The 25,809-nt window shown below is 39.4% G+C and overlaps 1 protein-coding gene across 3 annotated transcripts in view; it reads right to left on the reverse strand.

The window, feature by feature from the left end:
* Nucleotides 1-25,809, reverse strand: part of NCKAP5 (NCK associated protein 5) — a 902,113-nt gene that overhangs the window by 641,333 nt on the left and 234,971 nt on the right. The gene's annotated exons all lie outside the window — the stretch shown is intronic.

The following is a 25,809-nucleotide window of genomic DNA, read 5'->3' on the forward strand; positions in this document are numbered from 1 at the left end:
AGCAATGGATTTTGTATGTTGACACTAAACCTTGTCACACTGATGAAGTCTAACTTTTCAGTGTTATCTGGAAACCAATCAAATTCTCAAACCCAGACAGATACTTAAATACCTAGCAACCCTTCTGCCATCTCTATGGTATGACTCAGTTAATATATATATAATTCAGTTAGTGGAGCCTAAAACTGATCTAACCTAGAAGAAAAACATAAAACCATATCCCCATTTTCCTTGGTGTCAATCTTCACTCTACAACACATTAGCTACGAGAACTGTCACTTTACCAGGCCTTGCCCAGCATGTTCTTCCAAGTCACTTAGCACTAAGACCTTACTGAATTACAGTTATTAACTGGATGAACGTTCTATTCTACTTGTTTTTCTTGTCACAAAATCCATGAGATATAATAGTACAACTGACAACGAAAACACATACACGGTCCTGTTGAGGGCAAACAATCTAAGTTAAGTAAATAATAAAGATGAAAATGAATAGAAACATGATGGATATTGAGCAGAAAATGTAGGTTTGACTACCTATTATAGCTTTTAAGTATTTGACGAGGTTTTGAATGTAAACAATAATCAAAGGGATAATTAAACCAACATTTCTGAATAGAAGAAAAAGAGAAAAAAACTTGAATATGCACATTAAAAGGGCTAAGCACATTCCAGGTAGAGTTTACAGGAAACTATCCGCACAATCACTGGCACAAGAGCTGAATAACAATCATGAGGCAAAAATACTGCAAGTATCCAAACAAACGGGGGTTTCATACTAAGAAGCTAAAACAGGCTGGCTCCACAGCTTCTGGCCACCCCAATTGTCCCCTGAAATAAGTGACATAGATCTTTCAGTCTTTTTTAAAAAATGATTTCATTACAGTTGTTTATTCACTTTATTGTTCTTTAACATTTGCATTGCTTCTATTTTTTGTTACGATAAAACAAAGAACTATAAAAATTTTTTACATATGTTGATCTGTTGTTTGCATTCTTTGACAGATATATCCATTCATTTCCATTGGGTGGATTCTCTGAAATAAAATTGTGTTTTTAGGTTTAGTAGATACTGTCAAAAAGTTTTCTAAAGTAATTATAACAATTTACATGATCATCAACAATACGTAAGAGTTCTGGGTGACACACATCTTCATCAATATCCGACATTTTCAGTCTTTTTCATTCCCAGTTGTTTTGGAGGAGACAGACCTTTCAGTCTTAATTCGTAAGTATTACTAACCAAGAACCTGCTTTATAACAATGCAACAAAAATCCCTTCCCAGCATTCATAAATTCAGAATATAAATCATCTACTTTAATGAAAAACTAATATGTGTGTGTGTATGTGTTTATATTTTAAACTTAAAAGTGTGTACATATAAACATATATACCAAATACCTAAGAGATGAATCAAACATATGGCAGATATGTATATATGTGTGTGTGTACATGCATGTGTATGTACATATATGCTATAATGAGTGATGAATTTAAAAAATATGAAATTCACAATATAAAAGATTCAAAAGAATTTAAGCAAATTTTATGTCTAAAGATATAAATATGATTATAAAATTAAACAAACATGAAAGCCACAAAAGAAATATATTGGATATATATTTTGTGTTTTTGTGGAGGACACAGGGAGGAGGAAGAGAAAGCCAGAAATAGGAAGATGCAAAAAATCTATTTGTACATAGAGACAAAAACTATTTTTCATACATGATAATAAAAAAGTTTAAGTACAAGTGTGTGTTTTGCCTACATAAGTAATAGTTGGGGAAGTAATTTGGTAATTTATATCATGAAATTTAAAACATCCATGTTCCTTAGATACAGAAATTCCATGTCTAGGAATCCTCCTGAGTAAATAATCAAATTTCAAAATTTATGATGATATGAAAAAATTGGGTATTTTTAGCTTCCAAAAATTGGGGTATGGTTAAAACAAAACATGCTTTACTTCTGAAGAAATAGATCATTCTTTAAATTGGTAAAGAATGTCTAATAAAATGGAAAACAGAGTACAATGTTACATGAAAGTAGGGTGTAAAACTGCACAATCCTGTATATCACAATTTTGAAAATATATATAAAGATTAAAATAAAATAAAGTCAACAGTATATGGTAGTATTATGGGGTAATTTAATTTCTTCTGTATACTTTTCTTTCTATAATTTAAAAATACTATATGCTCACTATACAAATTTAAAAAGTGATTACTTAGAAACATACAGCCCCAGAAAATACTATCCACAAAGATTTTATTATAATTACATTTTAGACAGCAAAATTTAAAATACCACAATGAACAATCTAACAATAGCCAGAGGAGAGGGGAGAGGGGACAGTAGGGAGAAGGATTTTCAGGAACTACTACTATAAAGGACACATGGACAAAACCAGGGTGAAGGGTGGAAGCAAGGGAGGGAGGTGGGTTTGGATGGGGTGGCAGGGAGGAGCAGGGAGAAAATACAGACAACTGTAATTGAACAACAATAAAATAATTTTTAAAAATAAAATAAAATAAAATACCACAATGAAACAGTGTTCTTTATATTATTCTAAAGCTAAGCTGTAGTTTGAAACGATAGAGTCCCATTTTTTTTTAACTTGCCCTTGTCAGTGTTCTGCTAAAAGCATTTCACCCACATTAGAAATGAGGAAGAACACCAAGTTACACTAAGACATATAATATGTTTTAAATTTTTTTACAAAGGTACAGCATTAAAAAGACATCTGTTCCTTGGCTAAAAGTTATGTAAATTAGAATCGTCTTGGAACTTTGTTTCAGGAAATTTGCCTTTCACTTCTTTATTGCATGTTTCAAGGAAATTAGTATGAAACAATTAAGCATTTAGAGGTTTATTGGAATACTGAGCATTGCATACTTGTGTCACATAAGCCCATTTAATGTGAACTTCTTATTGTCTAATGTGGGTCACTTCTGAGCAAAGTCCATTAAAAATGAATTCTAATGATGTTAGGATTTCATTTATCATTTGTTTTAAGTAGAGTTTAAAATATAATACTAAATCAAAGCTTGCAGAGATCCAAAATCCCTGCAAATAATCCTCATGCTGTGATCAGTGTAATTCATGGCTGAGCCTGATTAATGCTGTCAGCACTCTTGTCACTAGTGCAGGGTTCTCAATTCATCTTTGGGCAAAGAAGCGCAGGCCAGGAGGCCAGGAGGCCAGTTCTTCAAATCAACAGAACTACCATTACCTATAGGAATTTCCACAATTAGGAAATTACTACATAATAAGTGATGGTTCCCTCCAAAATTATTTTGTCACATTAACAAGAAGGTACATCTGCATGGTGAATGTAAAAAAGTAAAACAGCCACTTTTGAAATTACACAGTAAGGTAAAGATAAGTGCCTCATTCTGGACTGGCATCCATCCCAACATTAATTCTTCCAATGAGACATGTTAAACACAACAAACCAATCAGTTCAGGAATACCAGCCTTAAACAGATTGATTCCAATGCTATTATCTCTCCATTAGCCGTCTCCAATTCCTCGTTCCTAATCACTCTTGAAACAACTGAACTTGACCTTCACTGCACACTCTTCGGTGAAACTGCTCCATTACAGCTACCAATATCCTCTACAAGGTTCAGGATATCGCTTGTTCCTTATCTCTTGACCAGTTCCTGCAGGACTTGACATTTTATATCATGCTCCCTCCCTCCCTGGTATTCTCTGAAAATGTTTCCTGCATCCTTCTATCACTGAGATCTTTGCCCATTTCCTTCCTCCTTCTTCCAGCCACTGTGTATCAAGAAGAAGTTTCTCTTCCAGGTGCTTTTTGTTTTTCTATTGGAAGATCCAATAGATTACTAGGGCTTCAACAATTACCAAATATCAAAAGACTTCCAAATATTTATCTCCATGCTAGATCACCCTCTTGATGTCCAATCCTGTGTATCTGACTATGTACCAAACAGGTCCCTTTAGATGTGTCACAACTCCTTAAAGCATCTCACTTCATATTTGTATCCTTCTACAACTAACATAGCACTTAGAACATTGCAAGTATCAACAAAGGTATGTTAAAATACATGAAGGAATAATTAGTTCATTAGCTGGATATAATCAGTCTTACAACAAGAGAATCTGAAATTATAAAACTATCAAGCCTGATCTTCCAGAACTACTTTTTAATTGAAAAGGTTATAAGGGTTATAAGACACTTTAGGCAGTTTTCCAAAATTATTATATACCCACTTTTATACTATGAGTACAAACCAGAAATGACATCTCAAAGATAACCTATTGACAATTTTGCAAAATCAGTGTGTACTTTTGATCTCATAATCCTGAGGAAGGTTAGGTACATTGGGCATCTATGCCATGTCAGTCACGTGAGTTGTGAGAGATTAGCACAATGCATAAAGTCATAACCAAAGTGTTCTATTAAATTGAGGATAATGGATAGCATGATGAATAGTGAAACCCACAGAGTGAAAACGTCTTCATAACCTCTATCATGGATGAAAATTATATTAATATCAATTACCAGAGATCAAGTAAAAACATATAGTAGTAACCACAGCAATGAAAAGGTTTATTGCCTACTATTTGGTATCAAGGCAATGCAATCAATGCCAATGAAACCATAAGTACAGTTTAGCAAAACCTTATACTACAAAATATCTCAATTAGAGACTACTAAATTGTCCTCTATCACATATTTCCACTTATTTATTTAAAAGACAGCTTCTGCTCCTCCCCAGTTTCTGCTGGACACATGATTCCTGAACTAGAGATTCTATTTCTCAGCAAGCTAGGTGTGAACATGTGACTGAGTTCAAGCCAGTAAGGTATGAGCAATACTGGTTCATACAATATCCGAGGAATCTCCAACCCCAAAACAACTTTCTTGACCATTACACACTCTCCCCCTACCTGGGAATGGTAACAACCTTGGGTCCAGACACAGATGTACATGTTGAGGATGGTGAACCTCACTGATTTAAAAAGCAGGTATCCATCTGCCCTAATTGTTCACTTTGGGATCTTACATGTAAAAGAAATAAATCTGTATCTTATTTAAAACACTGTACTTTGGGGGTCTCTTTGTTACTACAGTTTGGCCTATACTATAAATAACACAATAAATATTAGTCAATAAATATATATGGGAAGCAGACAAAGTGAAATACTAAACAGACAACTTAACATTTCTATATTATTTGATTAATATAGGTTAATCAATATAGTTTATAGTTTATAAATATAGTTTAATCAAAGTTATAATCCTTTACAAAGTACTTTGGTATCCATTCCCATTTGATTCTCAACATTTTTGAGTCATGGTCAACATTTCAACTTAAAAAAACTAAGGCCCATATTATTGTTAAATGATTTGCTCCTGATCAAAGAATGACACACTTAATACAATCACTCAGTCTAGCAAAGTCTTCACTGCCCCAGGCCAGGGTAAAACAGAACCTGCCCATAGTGACTGCCCGCATAGTAGATTCTATATCGGTAAGATGGAGACCAGAGGCAGAATGAATCCCAGTCATCCTCACTAAGGGATATCCGGCTATACACAAAGCCATAAAACGAAGTCTGGAATAAACTTCAAAAATCATACTAACTGCGTAATTTACAAGGTGTGTCCAGAAACTATCCATCCATGTGTTATGAAAAATAGAGACATTTATTGAAGAAGATACAGGATATAAGAAACATTCTACATAGGACAATGATGCCTCAGTCCCCTTCAAAATAGGCAACTTGGAACCTCACACAGTTCTCCCAGCATCTCTTCCACTGTTCAAAATATGATCGTTATATGATTCCTATAAGAGGAATCTAATGAACAAAATAAACTATAAACAAAATAGAACCACAGGCGTGGAAACATGGAACAGACTAAAAGTGACCAGAGGGGAGTGGGGGTAAAGTGGAAAGCAGGGGAAGGGACTAGTTAAAGAACACGTACGAATGACCCATGGACATGGACAACAGTGTGGGAATTGACAGTGGGAATGGGGGGTGGGATGGGCAGAGGAGGGCAAAAGAGGAAAAATTGGGACAACTATATTAGAATAACAATAAAAAAATCTTAAATAAAAAATTATTTAAAAACAAATGCTCTGCAAAATCCTTTGTTGTAATCACCATCAGCTACCCTATTGTATTTTCCTGAATCTCATCAACAATCTCAAATCTCTTCCCTTTCGAAGGTGATTTTAGTTTTGGGAAAAGCCAGAAGTCACAGAGCACCATATCTTGGCTGTAGGGAAGCTGAATCACCTGGGTGATTTAATGTTTTGCCAAAAAAACTCTGCACAAGAAGTGATGCATGAGCCAGAATGTTGTTGTGATGAAGCTGCCAATCACCAGTTGCCCATAGCTGCAGCCAATTTCATCATACATCTCTCAAATGATGAAGAACACTGAGGTCATAACTCTTTATTAATTGTGTGGCCTGGCGGGGCATACTCATAATGGACAACACCTTCCTAATCAAAAAGCACACTTAACGTGGACTTGATCTTAACTGTGTGGTGGGGAGAACAAGATGACTTCCATTGGGACAACTGGGCCTTTGTTTCTGGGTCACAGCCATAGAACCACGATTCATCTCCAGTTATGACCTTCTTGAGGAAATCTGGTTCATTGGTAGCGGTTGAATCAGGCCATTGGCAACTGCAGCATGATATTCCTTCTGCTCTGGTAGCAGAAGCTGTGGAACAAATTTTGCCAGGACACATTTCATTCCAAGATCCTGCATCAAAATCTCAGACACAGTAGTTTTTGGAATCCCTAGCTCAGCTTCTCGTTCTCACACTGTCAGTCACCAATCTTTGTTGATTGCAGCCTATATGCATTCAACATTCTCAGGTGTTCTGCTTGTTGTAAGCCTTCCAGAGTGTGGATCACTTTCAACAGAGTCTCAACCATCTTTGAAGCATTTGTGCCACACTTTTATTTGCACTGCACTCATTGTGTCATCCCTGAAAGCCTTCTGAATCATCTGAATAGTTTCCATGGAGGAATGTTCAAGCTCAGTGCAAAATTTGATGCAGATTCATTGCTCTACTCACTCAGTCATTTTGATTGTGACAGCCACACACAGTACACATGCTCTCTCAATGGTGTCTACTGCCCCCACTGACTAGTATAGTGAAGTCATCACTGTTCATACATGCAAATTCCAGTCCACTCTTGGCTGCTAGATTACCTCTATGTCTCTTTATATTAACAACGGCTTTGGTTTTGTATTGATTCCCCTGGCTCAGCAAGGACAAAGGCAGAAGTTAAATTGTAGTCTCATATTCAGCCCTCTATTCTAATAAGTACACAGAGTCTTGTAATTTTTATCAAATATGACAAAGATGCTATTACTGATATCTAGATATTTTTGAGGAAAACACATAAGAGTTATATTTGATTTTAAGTGAAAAAGAAGTAATTATATTTCTAAGTGGGAAATAAGTATAGAGTATATTAGGCAAATGAAGGAATTCATTTAGGTGAAAAAAATAATTTGACTTCTTTTAAGTTTTTTCTCCTGATGTGGAAATGGAAAATAATTCAATCTGTCCTAAAGTTCTGCAAGTCAGTAACATATCATTTGTCAGCATGACAGTAGGTGATAGGTACACACATACACACACACACAAGAGAGATCAGTCACCATAAAAATAAAAATGATGTGGTTAGAAGAGTCCTCATTTCAACCTTGATTCATGCTTTGATGGAGGCACTGACAGAGCCTTTATAAGCAGAATGCCTCAGTTGGGTCACCAACTATTTTAAGTAGAAGAGTTTGGCCACAGAAAGGTCAAGGACTATTCCAAATTCCAGTGTCACAGCAGAAATTGACTGATGGATCCATCACAGCAATGCACTGTACTTTTCACATGATTCCTTCTAATCCAATATTGGATCACAGAATGCCAATTGCACTCACTACAGTGCATCTTGGCCCCCTGAGCCTACCATTATCAGTGCCCTTCAAAATCTGGCCAGTTATATTCTAATTTTATCTCCTATTACTCCCCAAACACTGTCCTGCGACTCTGGTGAAGCAAGGCTCCTTGCTTTTCCTGTAAAGTCCAGATATAAACTCTCTGTAATCCCAATACCTAGCACAGGACCTACAAATAGGTGCCAAGATTAAGTCAGCACCAGTGTTATCCACAGTTGGAGTCTTGAGGCATTTGAAGAGACTAGTGCACTTGAACTAGGCTGAAGTATCACCTAGGAGAATAACATTTGTTTACTCATAGTAATGGTTTTCATTCATTCATCTGAATCACCTGGAGAGATGGTGGAACCAGATTGTTGGGCCCCAACCCCAGAGTTTCCGTTCAGTAGGTGCAGGATGCAGACCAAGGATCTGCAGCTCTAACAAGCTCCCAGGTTCTTCCAATGCAAATGGTCTGGAGACCAGTCTCTGAGAATCACTGGCTATGGTAACAGGGAATAGTTTATTGCTAGCTCCACTGCCATTAACTGTCCTCTTATAGAAATTAGGAAGACCAGTGTAAATGATGCTAAATTCAATTATTCAACAGATATTATAGTCAGACACTCTCTAGGCTGGGGCATCCAGCCATGACAATATAGACAAAAGTCTCTAGCTTTGTAAAAATTACCTTTTTGTGTGGAGGAGAGACAAAATAAGTAAATGAAAGTGTTATATGAAAAACTCAAAGAGAGAAGGGGAAAGGAGGAACTGAAGTAAGGAAGTGGGTTAACACAGACCAGTGCAGGAAGAGACAACATTTGAGGAAAGACCCAATGGATATGAGGGAACTAAACCAGGCAACTATCTTGGGAGGCCCATCCTAGGCTGAGAAAAGAACAAAGACTGAGGTAAGATATAAAGGTAAGAGTGTGCTGGCAAGTTCCAGGAACACCCTGAGGCCAGTGTGGCTAGAGCACAAACATGGAGTGTAGGGAGGAGACAGAGAGAATATAAGGGTCTCCTAGCCCTTGTTAGTACTTTGTCTTTTGTTCTCAAAGAAGTAGGGAACAAACTCAGGGAGATTTGAAGAGTGAAATGATCTCAAGTTTGAAAATGATCCCTCTGGCTAATGTTCACTACAGTAATGGGGATGGGAAAGCAAAAGTAGTAACAGAAGCTGGGCGACCAGCTGGAGGCCATTGGAAGGAGATGATAGTCATTTGGACCTGGAGCATCACAGGAAGAATAACAAGTTGTTGGAATCAAGATGTGACCTGAAGGCCAATGAGACAGAATTTACTGATGGACTGAATGTGAGATGAGGAAAAGAAAAGAATCAAAGATAATATTTGGTTTGGGACCTAAACAATTGGATAATGCGACACTCACCAGCAGGGGGAAGGTGAGAAGCATGTTTGTGCAATGGGTGTTGAATAAATTGTTCTCCTTCAAGCGGTTAAGTTTGAGATGCCTATTGCATGTAGGAGAGGACATGTTGATGAGGACATTCATCTTCAAGTAGCAGGCCTACCACACAGAAATCTGAGACCCCATAGTGTACACCAGTAGTAGTTAGAACCATGAGACTATAATGAGAGATCACCTGATGAAAGGATGATATTGCAGAGAAAAGGACCCAGTAATTGGAAGCTGGGAGGAGAAGAATAAGCCAATTACTGAAGGGGAAGCCAGTGAGACAGCAATGAACTCGACTATTCCAGAATAAAGTGTTTTAAGAAAAAGGGAGTGCCAATTACAAAGATCAAGTAAGGCAGGCCACAGATTGACCAACCCATTTAACATCAGGGAGGTCTGCCCCGGCCTCCCAAATGCTATTTTAGTGGAATGGGCTTTCCAAAGTCCTCACTGGGGAGACTGAAGAGAAAATCTGGTGCTGGGGGTGGGGGCAGGGAGTAGAAAATATAAACAAAACTTTATAGAAAACATCATGTGATTCTTAAAGTTCAGTATTCCTAGGATGCTACTCAGCCACTTGAAAAATGGCAGACTCAAGGCCTCAGCTCAGAGATTCAGTTAAGTCTCGGAGTCTGGTAGGGCCCAGAGATCTACTTTTAACAAGAGCTAGGGAGGAAGACGTTGCTAGTTCTCCCTGGAGCACCTTTGGAGAATGGTCTCCCAAATGGAACTTTCTGTCACTTCTGAGGACCTATTAGGTCAACAAAACAAAACTAACCAATCACCAAAAATCAATCAATAAAGCAAACCTTTCTCTGAACCATCCACAACACCTCTCCACTGAGCACAGTCAGGGCCTTGGGGTCTTTTGACATTCCCATATTAGTCGGGAACAAGACTGAACATAAAGATGTTTTAGAACAAAAGAAGAAGGATCTACCCCTGTTGGAGCCAGAAACTCTCCTGGGAAAACTCAGGCTGCCTATCATAAGAAGATGCCCATAGCCACATAGGAGGGCTGTAAAATTATTTTAAAATATTTTTTGTTTTCATATTCATCCTTAGTCTGGGGCTTCCCTCAAGAAATGGGCTACTTTCTACTAGCGAGAAGATTATGCATGTATGCATTAACACATAAACCTTGTTTGGATTTTATTTTCTGAGCCTGAAAGCACTTGTGGATTTAAGGATTTGAGTATGTTGCCTATTAAACTTCATCTCTCACTTGAAGGCATTGTGCATAAATCTCCCTAAAGGAAAGAGCATATCTTCTGGAGTGAGGTGTTTCAAAGACTTCTGCTCTACTGCCTCTGGCTGGTGGTGGGGGGTGGGGAGGGGGGAATAGGTGGTACTCAGGATCAGATCACATTTATGTCTATATTTTCATCATAAAAATAAGAAAAATGTAAGTAATGGACCCAATGATCTTTTTTCACTTTGATGTGGCTGCAGGCTATTGTTTTGATTAAGTGTTCAAACACTCAGACGTGTTTTGTTGGAGAGAGAAACACTAGCATTTTCTAAAACCACAAAAGGCAGAACATATGAATTACCACCACTGATCATCAAGTCTTCCTCTTATCCTTAAATCTGGTTTCCATCTTAACACCAAGGGATGTGCTACCAAAGACCACAGGTATCCGCCTGTCACGCACCTCAGAAGATAAGGTATAGAGATAGAGGCTCTGAAGAGATACGCTGTCCTTGCTGAGTGATCCGCTCAGGTGCAATCTGCAGAGCATGTGTGTGCACGCACACACACAGAACACATCTATATTGTCAATGCAAAATATGAAAGTGGACTAGTAATTATGAAGATTTCTGGGAGTCAAAAAGAGGTTTAAATGCTACTGGCAAAAGCTACAAAACCACAGCCTGAAACATTCCCAAGAGAAAACTACCATGAAGATAAAGGGCCAAAACAGAGAAACTCCAAGCTCAGGTGGAACACAGAAAGGATAGGAGGGTTTCAGTCTGTGTGATTAATTAAAAATACAGCAGTCTGTGGCCACGCCCCTTGCCACACATACTAAAGAGTAAGGAACATGAAATAATGGATTATTACTTCATTACTCAGAATAATAAAGAACTGTCCTCTACTGGAGATTAATTACATCCCGGAGAGGCAGGGCCATAAGGCTGGGGTGAGGTTTTGGGATTAGGTTCTGTGTGGGTGCAGTTCACTAAGAAAGCAGTAAAGCAGAACTTGTCTTCCCTGGAGCCTCTGCCGCAAACACTATGGGCCTACTCAGTAGAACCTCCTCAGTCAGAGGTGTCATCTAGGAGGCCTTTGAGTGTAATGTGCAGAGCCCTAGGCCATTTCCTTAGTTGTGACAACCCTAGTGCTGGAGACATTTGAACTTGCCCAACATCTTCCAGGAAGAGGCCAATTCTGCAGAACAAAACTGAGCTCCTTGAGGACTGGTTAATTAGTATTTCAGTATGGTTCCCTACACCAAGACCACTCTGATAAAGTGTCATGGGGTCAAAGCAGGGCACGTCTGGCTGCCACTTTTCATTTTAAGATCTTTAAATAATGATCAGGAAGAAGCCAAGTGGGAACTGGAAGATAAAAGGGTAAGAGTGAGGACCCTCTTTTAGCAATGGCCCCTGCCTTCTGAAATGAAAGAGACTGCATTGAGGGCTGCCTACTATTTTCAGCCCCTTCTTTATAGTTTTCAGTCTTAGTTCTGCCAAAGGAGAAAGTGGAAAAGGTGAATAGTAGGAAAATACACACTCCTCCGAAACTGCACAATAATCTTTTCCTTCAACTTTGCCTACAAAGACCCTGAGTCTACACCATAGTTGATTTTCTAATACCAGGATAAACAGCTTCCCAGAGATACATGCCTATAGAATTGACTACCAATCATACAAGAAAAATTTTAGCACAATTTTAGAAGATGGAGAGACAGGATTTATGAAGTACAAGATGCCCCTATAAAAAAATCAGTAGCAACCTTTTTCATTCTTCTCAACAAAGAGCCTGTATTAAATACAATCTACTTCCTGGCACCTTCCATCCTCAGCTCTGTAGATTGTTAAATGTGTAGAAATTTGAGATTCTCCTCCAAAGTGCCCCAGATGTCTTGTGGTATAAATGATTAACACTTCTGATTAACAAGTACTTTTATTGGTGATAATGCGGAGGCTGACACAGCATGAAAGAGACAGTACTATTCCCTTGTTTGAAAGGTAATTAGAAAACCCTTTGCCCTGCCAGTGGAGAGAGTCTCTGATTCAGGAGAAAAGTTTCTTCTCTCTCAAAGGGCAAGACAAATTAAGTACGTGGTCTAAGGAGACTTTCATGTCCCTGTTGGAAAATCTGGAGAGAAATATTGTAAACTCATTACAACTTTTAATTTAGAAAGGGATCTTGTGCCCGCAGCTCCCATCTCTGTGCCAGCTCATTCCTGAAGAGAATAACCCAGTAACTCATCACTGCACATCACCGGAGCACCTCCTGGCCCTCTCCTCATGGCTTTGCCAGGTCTGGCAAAAAGGGTCCTTTAGCTTCAGCTAAATACCTACTTCACAAAAACACATTCTTCTACTAATTAGAATCTAATTCAGTGTTTCTCCCAGTGTGGTCTCCTGACCAGCAGCATTAGCATCACCTGCAAAGTTGTTAAAAATGCAAATCCTCTGGCTTTTCCCCACATCCACTGAATCAGAAACTCAAGAGGTGGGACCCAGCAATATGTTTTTAGCAAGTCCCCCAAGGGATTCTGATCCCACTTGCCTAGGAGAACCAGTCCATGAATGATCAATAAATTAACAGCCAATCATTATTATATTCACTCATTATCTACCCATGCCCTCCCCAAATTTAAGATCAACTAATCACTTAAATCCATAGTTTCTTGAGTTGCCTTCAGAATTGAATAACAATTTGAGGTTTTTTGAATATCTAGCTTACACTATATCACATTTTAAAAACTATCTCAGTGCAAACCCAGCAATAGATATACTGCTGTGAAGCTGACATTTGTAGTAATGATGAAGGTGCCATTTTAAAAATCAGCATGAGATCAGTACTCATGATAAGTATATAGCAGGTGCACCCGGGCTGTTACTTTAAAAAATATTTTTGAAGTATCCCCTCTAAAAAGTGTTAAGTGGCTAAAACCCTCCAATGAATGGACTGGATTTGAAGAGTCTATCATGGGCAATCACCCAAGACAGGAACTCCATTTTTACAAATAGATATTTGGGGTAGCAACGCAGAGTTCACTTACCAGTGTATAAAAATTTAGCTATCCTAATTCTTATTTTTGATGAAAATCAGCCACACTTCTATAAGGCAGATGTGTTAAATCAATTTAGAAAGGCAATTTACTATGATGAGGTTGTTGAGTCAAAGAGAACATCAGGAAATTTATGCAAATATTTTTGGGAATTTGTTCTGAGTATGCAAATGCACATAGTAATCATGCTTTGAATGCAAAATTAAAGTTGCTATAATAACAAGTCACACTCAAAAATAAGGCTACTAAACATGAAAGGACACTCCTTTTTATGACTGAGAGGTTGCAAATTGAGGGTAAGTTGCAGGTGAATCTAAATTGTGGCCTCCAGTATTGTTATTCATTCAGGTCAAACAAAACCAACCACAAAAGAGATGGAGGATTCTGCTGACTGTGGGCAGCATGTGTGTGGATGCAAATAAAACAAGCAGAAGCCATGGAGCCTCTGCTTTACTCTAAGTTGTCTTAGCCATCATTGATCACATGGAGTGTCTTTTAGCTTCTAATTATTCTGGAAGCATTCAGTGCTATCATTTACTATTTACCAGAAAAACAAAGCCAAACTTCTATTTTTTAGTATCTCTGAAATCTAATGATTGCCCACTCCCTGCCTGCCCCAGGCTGAAGAGAATTTGGACTTCTAATATGTTGGCTCTCCCTGACTTACTCTGTAAGCATCCCCACTTGTAGGTGGGCTCTGGACTTCCTCTTTGTTAGCAAAGTTTCGCATCTGCTATGCTTGCTAGGAAGTATGGGAATTTGGCTCCAAATACCTCCTGGCCACTTGAGCTATAGCTCAGCCTGTTTGCCCAGGACTGAGAGATTTCTCAGGGCATGAAACTTTCAGTGTGAACCCTGGGGAAGCCATGGGCAAGTTGGTCACTCTACCCTCTATTATTCCTAGTTTATTTGTCCATTCCTCATCTCTGGGCTTCAGTTTCTCTAAAAAAAACAAAGCTCCAATTTTCTCCCTGGGAGTGGGCTCAGCCCTAAACTTTAGTACTACTGGCCAGATCTAACTCCAGGAGACAGTTTTGCTCATCTACTATCTACTAAAAAAATTGATGCTTCCAGTAAACCCAATCAATGACCTAGGTCTTGCTTAATTCCAGGTGGACTGCTTTGGAACCAAAGGCTCACTTTCTTCCTAAGGGCTCTTTCTCAGAGGGCTCTACCCCCAGGTCAGAGCCATAGATAGATCAGTTAGCAACCCAGCCATGCCTTCACCCTAGCTACCGTACTGTGAGATCTATCACTGCACACAACCCTTCAGTGGGACCAGCCCTTCAACCAAGTTAGACTTAGTTAAATACTTGGTTTACATTTACTTCATGCTGCTTCATTATTGAGGTCCCATCTTTACTACTTAAAATATACTTTGCTGTCTCCTATTAGAAATGAATGTGTACTTTTCAACTTTTTTGTTGTCTTTTATCGGAGGATCACAAAGCACTGGGCATAATCCTGTTGCTGTAGAATCTAGAGTAGTCAAGTGCTTTGCCATTTTATTATTGAGTATATAATTACAGAAGCTGATTTTAGTAGCATTTGGGGGGGTAAAAAGACGAAGGCAAAATTGTATTAAAGCTAGGAGGAAACTATTATTTGAAAGCTTCATTTATCTCTTAGACAAACTTGATAAGACAGACATGATAGAGATATTTTGTAAAAAAAAAAAAAGGGGGGGGGGTAAATGAATGATAAAAGGGCCATGTCTGCCTGGTGTTGATGCATGATGCATCTAGGTGCCTCTGGAGCTGGCTCTTAAAAGCACCTGACTTCTTTGGTTTCAATAGCTGCATCACCTACCTTGTTGCTACATGACAGACTTGACAATATAATATTCCGTAGCCACATACAATATCTTTCAAGCTTTTCCCCTCTATCCTACTTCAAAAAACAAAACAGAACAGGATAGCAACCAGATCAAGTTTTAATTCCAAAACAATAGCGATTTAATTCACTCCAATTTAACAGTATTACCTTCTCAAAATTAACTATGCCTTGTCTTAGCCAATATTAAACTTAATTAGCTAAATCTTAAATTAAGTGTGTGTTAGTTTACCCGAAAGTTGTTTCTGTAAATATTTCACATGTATCCATTTTTATACATTAAATAGAGTCAATTTGGTAAAGTGAGTATCACCCTTCAACATTTTTTATACAGCTCATTTTATACATATATGCTAGGTTTGCTTAGCAGAAAGTCAATGGATTTAATTTATAGGCATAGTCCTTCTAATCTGTAAGAAGCACCCACAGTTAAATCAACAATTATTTTAGTACTCACTATACAAATGATACTCTGTGCCAGCATCAGGCCCTAGGTCATATACAAGCTCTATGGACCTTGCCTCCTCTGAGTCTCCATTTTCTTATTTATAAAATGAGGCTGCGGGGCCAGATCAGTGGTTAGCAAACTTTAGTGAGCATCAGAATCACCTAGAGGGCTTGTTAAAACATGGATTGCTGGGCCCCACCCCCCAAACTTCTGATTCAGCAGACATGGGCAAAGCTGAGAAACTGCATTTCTAACAAGCTCCCAGGTGATGGAGGTGCTACTGGGCTAGGAACCACTTTGAGAACCACTGGACTAACCCTTAGATCTAGGCTCTAAGGCCTCTATGATTTTCAGTGTAGAAATGTGGTAGGCAGTTAGACACACATGAGCAGAGCAAGGAAGACAAGCCAGGTACAGAAGGTCACCAGGGTGAAAAACCCCAGGTACCTAGCAACAGGCAAAACCAGGAAAATAAGACCTTGCCCCCAGGGTTACCTTTCTTCCCCTAGCATATCACCAGTCATGTGGTTTAGACCCTCCCCCTGACCCTTCCTCCCCTGGTATATTGTTAGTCATGTGGTAGACCCTCTTAGAGGAGGACCAAGGGGTGGGGGGAGGTAGAAGAGTAGCCTCCTGTGATTCCCATTAGGGCCCCTGCACAACCACTCCCTTAAACATTAAAACTCTTAGGTATAACACCTAGGCCTCAGTTGTTTCAGCTGCAGGCCCAGAAAAGCAGCAGAACCAGACAAGCGACACCATGGCTGACATAAGGGCCAGCTGCATTGACTAATGATGTCCTGTCCTGGTGCCAACCAATCAGTAGAGACCATGACCATGAAAGGACACACCCAGAAAGCTGATGCATATTCTATTGAGACTATCCCCTGATACCTCCAGATAAATACCTGAAGATACCCTCAAGACAGAGGACCCAGTGGGTCTCTCTCTATGGAGCATGCCCATGCTTTTCCCCACCCCCTCCCACAGGTGCATTTTCCTTGACTCTCTCTCCTAAGCTCCAAGGGCTCTCTTTTGCCTCTGTAACTTGTTTTATAGAAGAAAATGAGCCCATTTTCTTCTATAGCTCACTTCTTCTCACTCTATGACTTTCTAAATAAACTTTCTGTTACAGCTTGAGTCTTGTCTCTGAATTCTTTCTTAGCCAGATCTCAAGTACCAAGGTTCAGTCAGACCCCACTGGTCTAACACATGGCTCCATTCTCACTGCCACCAACAGAAAGATTCAATTAATATTTTTATATCTAGGCCAGCTGCAAATAAGTGTTCATTTATCTACCTATCCACCCATCCTTCCATCCATTCATTCAACAAACATTAGTTGAATGGTTACTGCAACTATGTTTTCAAATAGTCCCTGGCTTGGATAAAAGGAAAAATGATTTATTAAATAATAATTTATACAATTTATAGGTATTGGACAATTCCTTTAACTCCATTTTAGTGGTCATGGGGAAACAGTAAAAATAAACTCAGAAAAAGAATGTAAAATTATCAAGATAGTGTCTAGCACAAAGAAAAAACTCAGCAAACATTCGCTGCATGAATCACTGAAACAGACAATCCTTGTATTGTATGTCGCTTCTCACATTTTTGTCACAGCTGCAAAAATGCGCAGAACCAGCACAATCATCTAGGGAATCTGAGAGAGAGATAAATTAAACGTATTCACAGTCTGAGACCAAATCACATTTTTAAAGGGTAGAGGCCCTGTGGACACATGTGTAATAATAATAATAATAAGAAGAAGAAGACAAAGAATACTCTTTTATAAAACCCAAGCCTTTTTGTCCTACCCAGACCCTGACATTAGCAATTTAAAATTATGCCCAAATAAACTCCCCAAAACTCCTCTGGAAGTGGTATAAAGTCACCTTAGATGTGTGAGATAGACCCTGAGCTCCAGATAGAAATATTGATTCCAGGTTTGAATTCTAAAAATACCTGACCTCACATATATCCTTTGACCCCATTATGTTTCCAAGCTACAACCAAAGTTTGAAATTGAAACTTCAAGTAGAGGTTTGAACTGCATTGAATTTAAGTTACCTGTCCTTGTACAAACCAGAAACAGGTGAGGCGCAAACAGGCCTCCTGTGCAAACATCAATTCCCTCTCCACGGAGGCACAGGGGAATGAAAACACCGCACTTTGGGGGTGTAGACACCTGAATAACATTTACATTTCTTTGAGCTTATTTGTGACCACAAAGCTAACTCACTGAGGAAATTGCTTAAAAATATTTACTTGGAATTAAACAAAAAATATTTTAAAGGATTTTGTCAGGGTAGGAAAGTCTGTTTCACTGCCGCTGAGTCAGACCAAACTGCCAGAAAGACGTCTGGAAACTTTCAGCCACACTGTAACTTCCTCGTGGTTCAGGTTGGAAGTGAGCTTCTGAAACCAAGGCACAAAGAGAAGTCCCTAGCATTTCTTCAAAGATTTCACTTGGACTTCACAAAGAAGGCCTGATTTTAGTCAAAGCAAATTGTTACAGCACATATGAGTATCAGTTGTAATCAAGGAAGAAAAAAGGAAATACATATTTTAAAGCACATGCTGTATGCCAAGCACTTTTAGAATTTGTTTATTCATTCATTCAACAAACTCTGCTGATCATCTGCTATATGTAGTGCAAGGAACTACTGGATTTAATGGTGATAAGGATAGACAGGGTCCCCTTCATCACTGCCATATATAATCTTTACAACTATCTGGGAGGGAGAGAGAAGATACCGTTATTGTAACATTGTAAATGAGAAACTACAGCTTAAATATGTTAAGCTATTTTCCCTACTAGGGACAGTCAGAGAAATTAGAACCAGGACTTTGTGGCTCCAAAGTATGTGCTCTAACCTTTGGGGAAGGATGGCTTCAAACACTATGAAAATCAGACTACTTCTGCTTGCAAAGGATGCATCTCCTGAGCATGGGCGTCGGCCTGACAATAAGGAACTCTTTTGACAGAAACTGGCTTTCCTTCTGAGCATAGGACCTCTGAGGTGATGTTTCCTGAGGGATTTTCAGGTACTACAGTTCATTTTTATTACTTCATCCCTGTCTTCCCTAAACTCTTGCATCCCTGGTCTATAGCATCACTCTATACGGATTGGTTCAAGGAGCATTCCATTGCTCCAGGTTATTGGTGGATGCATGCAGTGGGCATGTGTGATTCTGGACAGCATGAAGCTCCCTTCTCTGGGGATTCACTCCTCCACTACCCTGGGGTTCTCCATCCCCATTATCAGAGTGGAACCTGTGACCTGAATGCAAGTGCAAGTCAGCAGCAATTGCTTGCTTCTGGAGATGTCAACTGGTTCAAGGAGGTGGGCCCTGAACCCAGTCACAGGCAATGAGTTTTAGCTGAAACTAATGTAAGGGTGTCTTTTCCTCTGCTAGCCTTGAGGTAGAAGCTTCAGCACTTGTTATAGACATTACCACTACCTGGGCCCACCACACAGTGTCTTTTGGCTGCCTTCCCCTTCTTCAACATGCCTGGAATATTCACTTTCACCTGACTTTCATCAATAAAAAGCGGCTGATGTTGTGCATTACAGTCAGTGAAGATGAAATCATCCAATGGATGTCACTGTGGGCCCAGTAATTATGCTGCCTCCCAGCAGTTACAATCAATAAGGAAATATAATCTTTATATAATAAAGAAATATAATTAGCTGCCTTTATTCATTTGTTCTGGTGGAAGGACGACTTTCAGGATGAATGGGTCAGCATTTCTGGTAGAGCAGCTACTTAGGATACCCTCAACTGAAGAGCAACAAAGTCTGCCAGAGCTGATCAAGCGGGGACAATGACAGCCAGAGTCCTGAAACAGCAGCTAGCAGTTCTACCTTCCCTCAGAGACACTCTTCAGCCCTTATTTGAAATACTTTGCAGAACCTAGAATTCTGGACATTATGATATTAATAATTAAGGATCCTATCATTATCCAGCCTCCCATCTCCACAAACCCATCTGTGAGAGCCAAGACATCACCCACAGAGTGGGATTCATGGTCGGTCATCCATCCCTCACTCCTCCTGCCCAAAGTCACCACCACGATCCTCGCTGCTCCAAGTAAAGCATCAGCATCTCCTGGGTGCTGGTTAGAATAATAGTCTTTGATACCACTTCAGACCTATGGACTCAGAATCTGACCCTCACACACTCCCACTTGCTCCTGTTGGCCTGTGGGTCACAGCCTGAGTAGCAATGGGTTTAGATTTCAGTGTTTCCTAATCATACTTGATTATAAAGTTCACCAGGGGAGCTTCTTAAAATTGCCCATTTCTGGGCACAACCTCAAAACTTCTGAATCAGAACCTCCAGGAAAAAGATGTGGGAATTTACCAGGCAGCCCACTTGATTTTTAATGGCAGGAAAACAGGAAACATGGGGAATGGGGTTTAGAATGCCAGGCTGTGCCCTCAGCTGCTAGCTCTTAGCCTGCCTGAATTTGGTCTTAGCAGATGGAAACACACTAGTGCTCCTACTTGGGCTATTTCTTTTCCCATCCCAAAAGTTTGCTGCCAAATGTTGCACCTTTAGCATCTGCAATTGTTTGTTTGTTTGTTTGTTTTTTACCTTTCCTCTATACCACAAGTGTCGAACTCATTTCCACTGGGGGCCACATCAGCCTTGCGGTTGCCTTCAAAGGGCCAAATGTAATTTTAGGACTGTATAAATGTAACTACTCCTTAACTAGGGGGAAGGAGTTCAGCACTGCCACCAGGCAGAAACAAGGTGCAGGGCTGGATAAAACACGGTGGAGACCCGGATTCGGCCTGTGGGCCTTGTGTTTGCCACCTGTGGTCTATACTGTTAAATGAGAAAGGACCTCAGAAGCATTTAAACCCCATCTAGGCAAAAAGCTGTTAATAACCACACCCCGGTGGCATTGCTGTTTAATGGTCTTAGTATTTCCAAAAGAAAATATAAATTCTTGATCCTGATAGTTCTATAGGTTGTAGACCTACTATACTGATTGGTCTGAGTAAATAATTTTTTTGAGGACTCAAAATATCCAAGACAGTTAGTCATGAGGAAAATAGAAATGGTAAACCTTTCATCTCTAGGGTCTGAGAAAAGAGGGTTTGTCAAGATTTTCTATATCTCTTAAAAGCTGGTAAATATATTCAATATAGTCGCCTAAAATTTGTAGAGCCTTTCAAAAGTCCCTAATATTTTCCCTTTCTTCAAAAGAATATCAGGACATTGATACTCAAAGGGCTTCTCCTGTGAAGTCTACAAGTGAACTTGTAGACTGGTGCTTCTCACTTGGAGGTGACTTTGTACCACCGGGACATGTTGGATTGTCATACCTGAGTGAGAAGGGGCTGTTGCTGGAAACTAGTGGGTAGAAGCCAGGGAAGTTGCTGGGCATCTACAATGTTCAGGACTGTCCCAAAACAGAGAACTATTGAGTCTAAAATAACAATGGTGTTGAGGTAGAGAAATTGTGATGTAAACCAGGTACCATCTACATCCTCAGGCTCAATCAGTAATCATCAATTTACTCTTCAGCTACCCCCTTTCAGCCCCGGGTCATCTAGATGGCAGAAGTGAGATTTTAAACCATGTCCCTCTACCTCCAAAGCTCCACTCTTTCCATTCCAACATGTTGCCGACTACAGTAATCTGTAGAGCAGACTCTGGTATTCTTTCCATGTTGATTTATAGAGGATCTTGCAAAATGGAAATCCTATGCTCAGTCCCAAAATTCACTAATCATCACTCTCATTAAACCAGCTTTGGGTGGAAAATAGAGAATGGAGACTTGGGGAAATGGAGGTAGCACAATATACCGAAGCTTAGCATAGACTGGGATTTGCATCAGTCTTGTTTTAAAGAGAGCAGTGAAGCTCTTAGAAGGATCAAGACATTTAAAACTTAATATATTTTAAGACCCTGGCTGGTGTGGCTCAGTGGATTGAGTGCCAGCCTGCAAACCAAAGGGTCACCGGTTGAATTCCCAGTCATGGCACGTGCCTGGGTTGGGAAAGTTCCCCAGTGGGGAATGTGAGAGGCAACCATATTAATGTTTCTCTCCCTCTTTTTTCCCCTCCCTTACCCTCCCTCTACATGTAAATAAATAAATAAATAATATTTTTAAAAATTTAATAGATTTTAATAGAAAAAATTGAGACTCAGGACTGAGGCAGAGCTAGAAGTTAAAAGTGATTAACACCTTCTGACTTCTCTTGCCACCTGTAGGGGAACTCTCTTTAGATGCAACAGGGTCACAGCAGCAAAGGCTTCTAGGAAATGTTGGACTCTGTTTAACTCTCTGTAGCCTCAGGCTAGGGTGACTACAGTGGGTTGGTAGGGAGAATGTCCCCAGGAAGTAGTTTAATGGGGGTATGGAGTGTGATAACTGCCTGATGTTATCTATTAACTTACAAATGCACTGTATATGGTTTTACTGTTAAGCCCCTATAAAAAGGGATCCTGTCCAGGGGGAGGTATGAATTTTTCCAGGCCAGTCACTTGTGGAAGCAGCTGTTTGCCCTATATGTTTCTCCTAGTAAAGCTCTTATGAATTTGAATAAGGATACATGTCAGTTCTTTGGAATCAATCCTGAATTTAGACTTTTGGGGCTTTCCCCCAACACCAACAGATACAGCTCCTTGAGTCTCCATAGCCTGGGCACTACTTGACCTATTTTGACAGGTAAACTCTTAAATATTTAAGATCATTAAATAATGAACACATAATAGAAAGATGGGGAAATAATCAGACTCTGTGCAATTATCATGTGTTGGTAACAAGGAGCAAAAGCAACCTACCCATCCAGTGAATTCTACAGATTCATCTACAAATGGAAAAATATATATACATTTTATTTGAGGGGTAGATAAGATGCATGCCTTATGTTTAATTTAAAATGAACTCGCATTTCAACTTTAGATGAGCAGTACTGAAATACCATTAAATTCTGGGAACTTTCACAGAAAACAAAACTTACAGCAATCATAATATTAGAATTTTATTCCCCTAGGGTGTCCATAATCATAGGACAAATGATTAAATATACCATTTATGTAGAAATGCCCCATAGTTACTACGAACTTCATATGATAAAGAAAAAGTAAGACAATAAAAAGGAATCATTTTAAGGAAGCATTTTGAAGTTCCCTTTAACTGTTTCCTTTACCCACATATATCAACTATTAAATTTTTTTCTATTAAATTTTCAGAAAGTAGAATCAACTTTTTCACTAAATGTTGAAGAAGCAGAAGGAGGGAATACTTGAGCTGATCCAAGACAGGGGCTACACTGAGAGCCACCAGGATTGCTTCTGCCTTCCTGTCTTGCCTCATTAGCTGCTCCCGCTTCTCTGTTCACAGGCCTGGGGATGGACAAGAAGCAAGCATGGGATAGCCAAGTGACCAGTGAGCAAGGCAGGAGGGGCTAGGGATAGCAATTAAAAAGAACAGGGAGTATCAGATATGCCTCAAATACTTCAGAGCTTTCCAGTTGACTTAAGAAAAGAAAAAAATAATAGAGACATAAGCAGAGGAACTGGAGGTGGAATTTACCTACTAAAGGCATCATCAGTTTTAATAAAGAATAGCCATGCCTTAAAGCAGAGAAAAAGGGTATAAATCCAACAGAAGACAAAGGGGAGAGACAGGCAAGGCATTTGGAGAGAAATGGAAGGAGTGGATAAATTGAACAGTGGACATAACATAACCCAACCAAATTGTCAAAATTCAGGTTAGATGCAAAGGAAAATATTTGACCATGACACTTGAAATGGTTACTCAATTAATTCATTCATCAAAGCTAATACTAAGATAGATGTGTGTATTTTGTAACTCCTGAATGTTCCAGAATTTTGGATACACTAAAGAAAACAAAGAACTGTATTATGGCCTGAATTCTTTCCCCCCCACCACAAATTCGTATGTTGAAGTCCTAACCCCCACTGCATCAGAATGCAAATATATTTGAAGATATAGCCTTTGAAGAGGTAATTAATATTAAATAATCTCTTTGGGTGGAATCTAATCCAAAATGACTAAGTCCTTATAAGAAGATGAACTGTGGACAGAAAGGCACAGAGGAAAGGCCATGTGCAGAGATCAGGGCAAGATGGCCACCTGCAAGCCAAGGAGAGAGGCCTTAGAATGAAACCAGCACTGAGAGCACCTTCACCCTGAACTTCTAGCCTCCAGAACTGTGAGGAAATGAATTTCTGTCTTGTAAGCCACCTAGTCTATGGCAGTTGGTACTTTGTTACAGCAGCCTAGCAAACTTACACAGACATCCCCCACACTGGACCCCAATGTGTAGGAGAGGAGAGGTCACTCAATCCACTGCTCTGTCCAGCTTCATGAAATTACTGAGGAGAATGGACATATGGATTTCTGGTCTTCCAGTGGTGGGTTTGGGACAAGTCCGAGGAATCTGTGTCGTTTAAAGGTTCTCCAATTATCCCTAAACATAAACCTTTGACCTGAGAGGGCCATGGCTAAGATGCTATGAAAAGGCCATCAAACTGAGCATTATTTTCCAGGTTTGGAAGGGAATGTGAGAAAGAAAACAAGGGTTGTTTTTTTTTCTTTACTAAATATATCAATAAATTTTTTTTAAAAAAGATGTGTTATGTGTAGCCTTTTAAAAGTACATGGTTATGGCATAATATACCTACTAAGAAAAAGAAAAATTACTTTGCAAGTCTCTTAATTATAACTTCATTTTGATGTATGACTTTCTGCATCGTGTAGAGTTGGTGACAGATAAAAACATTGAGCATATACTCTGCATCATGCACATATATTAACTTACTTGATGCATGCACACACCAACGTGGTATATACTATTATTACAATTATCTTCCAGAGGAAGAAACTCTGGGTGGATATGTACACATAAGTGCTTGCATGTACAAGTGTAAGTATGTGCAACTTCAGGTAAAGTAGAAAAGATATCCTAATTGTCCTTGACAGTACAGAATTTTTTTACACTATAATTAATATTCTTGCACCGTGCAGATTAACTTTTATCAGTCTTTGCGCTGGATATAAATATTTATATTCTCCTTTTCTAGCTGGCAGCGTATTGTAGGTTAAGACACCTTTGTGGAGAGGATAAAAGATGAATAGCAAACAATTGAAGGATTTCTCTAAAGTTTTACGTTAATGATTAAACAGCATCATCTGATGACTTACTCAGCAACTCGAAGAAAATAAAACACAACTAAATCTGCCAATTAGCATTTTCATCTTCTTTCCTGACAGAGCTTAATGGCATCTGCAAAATGCAATTTCCAACCTGCGCTCTTTGACATTTTCTATTTCCTCCTGAGTTGCTCTCCCGTTGCTCCTGTTATGACTGAAAGCAGCAGCGTGTCATACTCCAGGGAGGCAAATGCATCACCTGCCATTGAAAGGAAAGCAATTATTGTGTCCTCACTAAATCTCGAGGACAACTTGGGTGCTGCTTTTCCATTTAAGTGCATAAACAGCCAGCCCAGGATTGGTTTTCAGTGGTTAAACCTCAGGAACAGCAGCGGGGCTGCATATGGATGTCACACGTGGCGCCCATTAGGGAGGGGTATGGAGAGCTGCCAGACAAGGGTGCCCTTTCAGTAACTGCGATCCGGCCCACAGGGAACATGCACACCACATTCCCACACACAAGTGACAAGCAATGGCTGGAAAAGATAACACATTTGCTTACCTGCTCCCTTGGTTTGAGAACAGTGACCCTGGAGTGGAGGTTGGGCTGTTTGTTTCTCTGATGGCTTCCTTGCAGGTGGGAGTGGATGCTATTTACACAACTGTCAGGAATTACATCTCTTTCCTTCCCAGGCAGCTATGTTAGCTCACGTATGTGTCACATATGTGTCAACTCCTGTCTAATTTCACCTTCTCTGAACAGTCAACAAAGGAGATTCTA

The sequence above is a fragment of the Desmodus rotundus genome, chromosome 2, assembly GCF_022682495.2.
Source record: "Desmodus rotundus isolate HL8 chromosome 2, HLdesRot8A.1, whole genome shotgun sequence".
NCBI classification, from domain to species: Eukaryota; Metazoa; Chordata; class Mammalia; order Chiroptera; family Phyllostomidae; genus Desmodus; species Desmodus rotundus.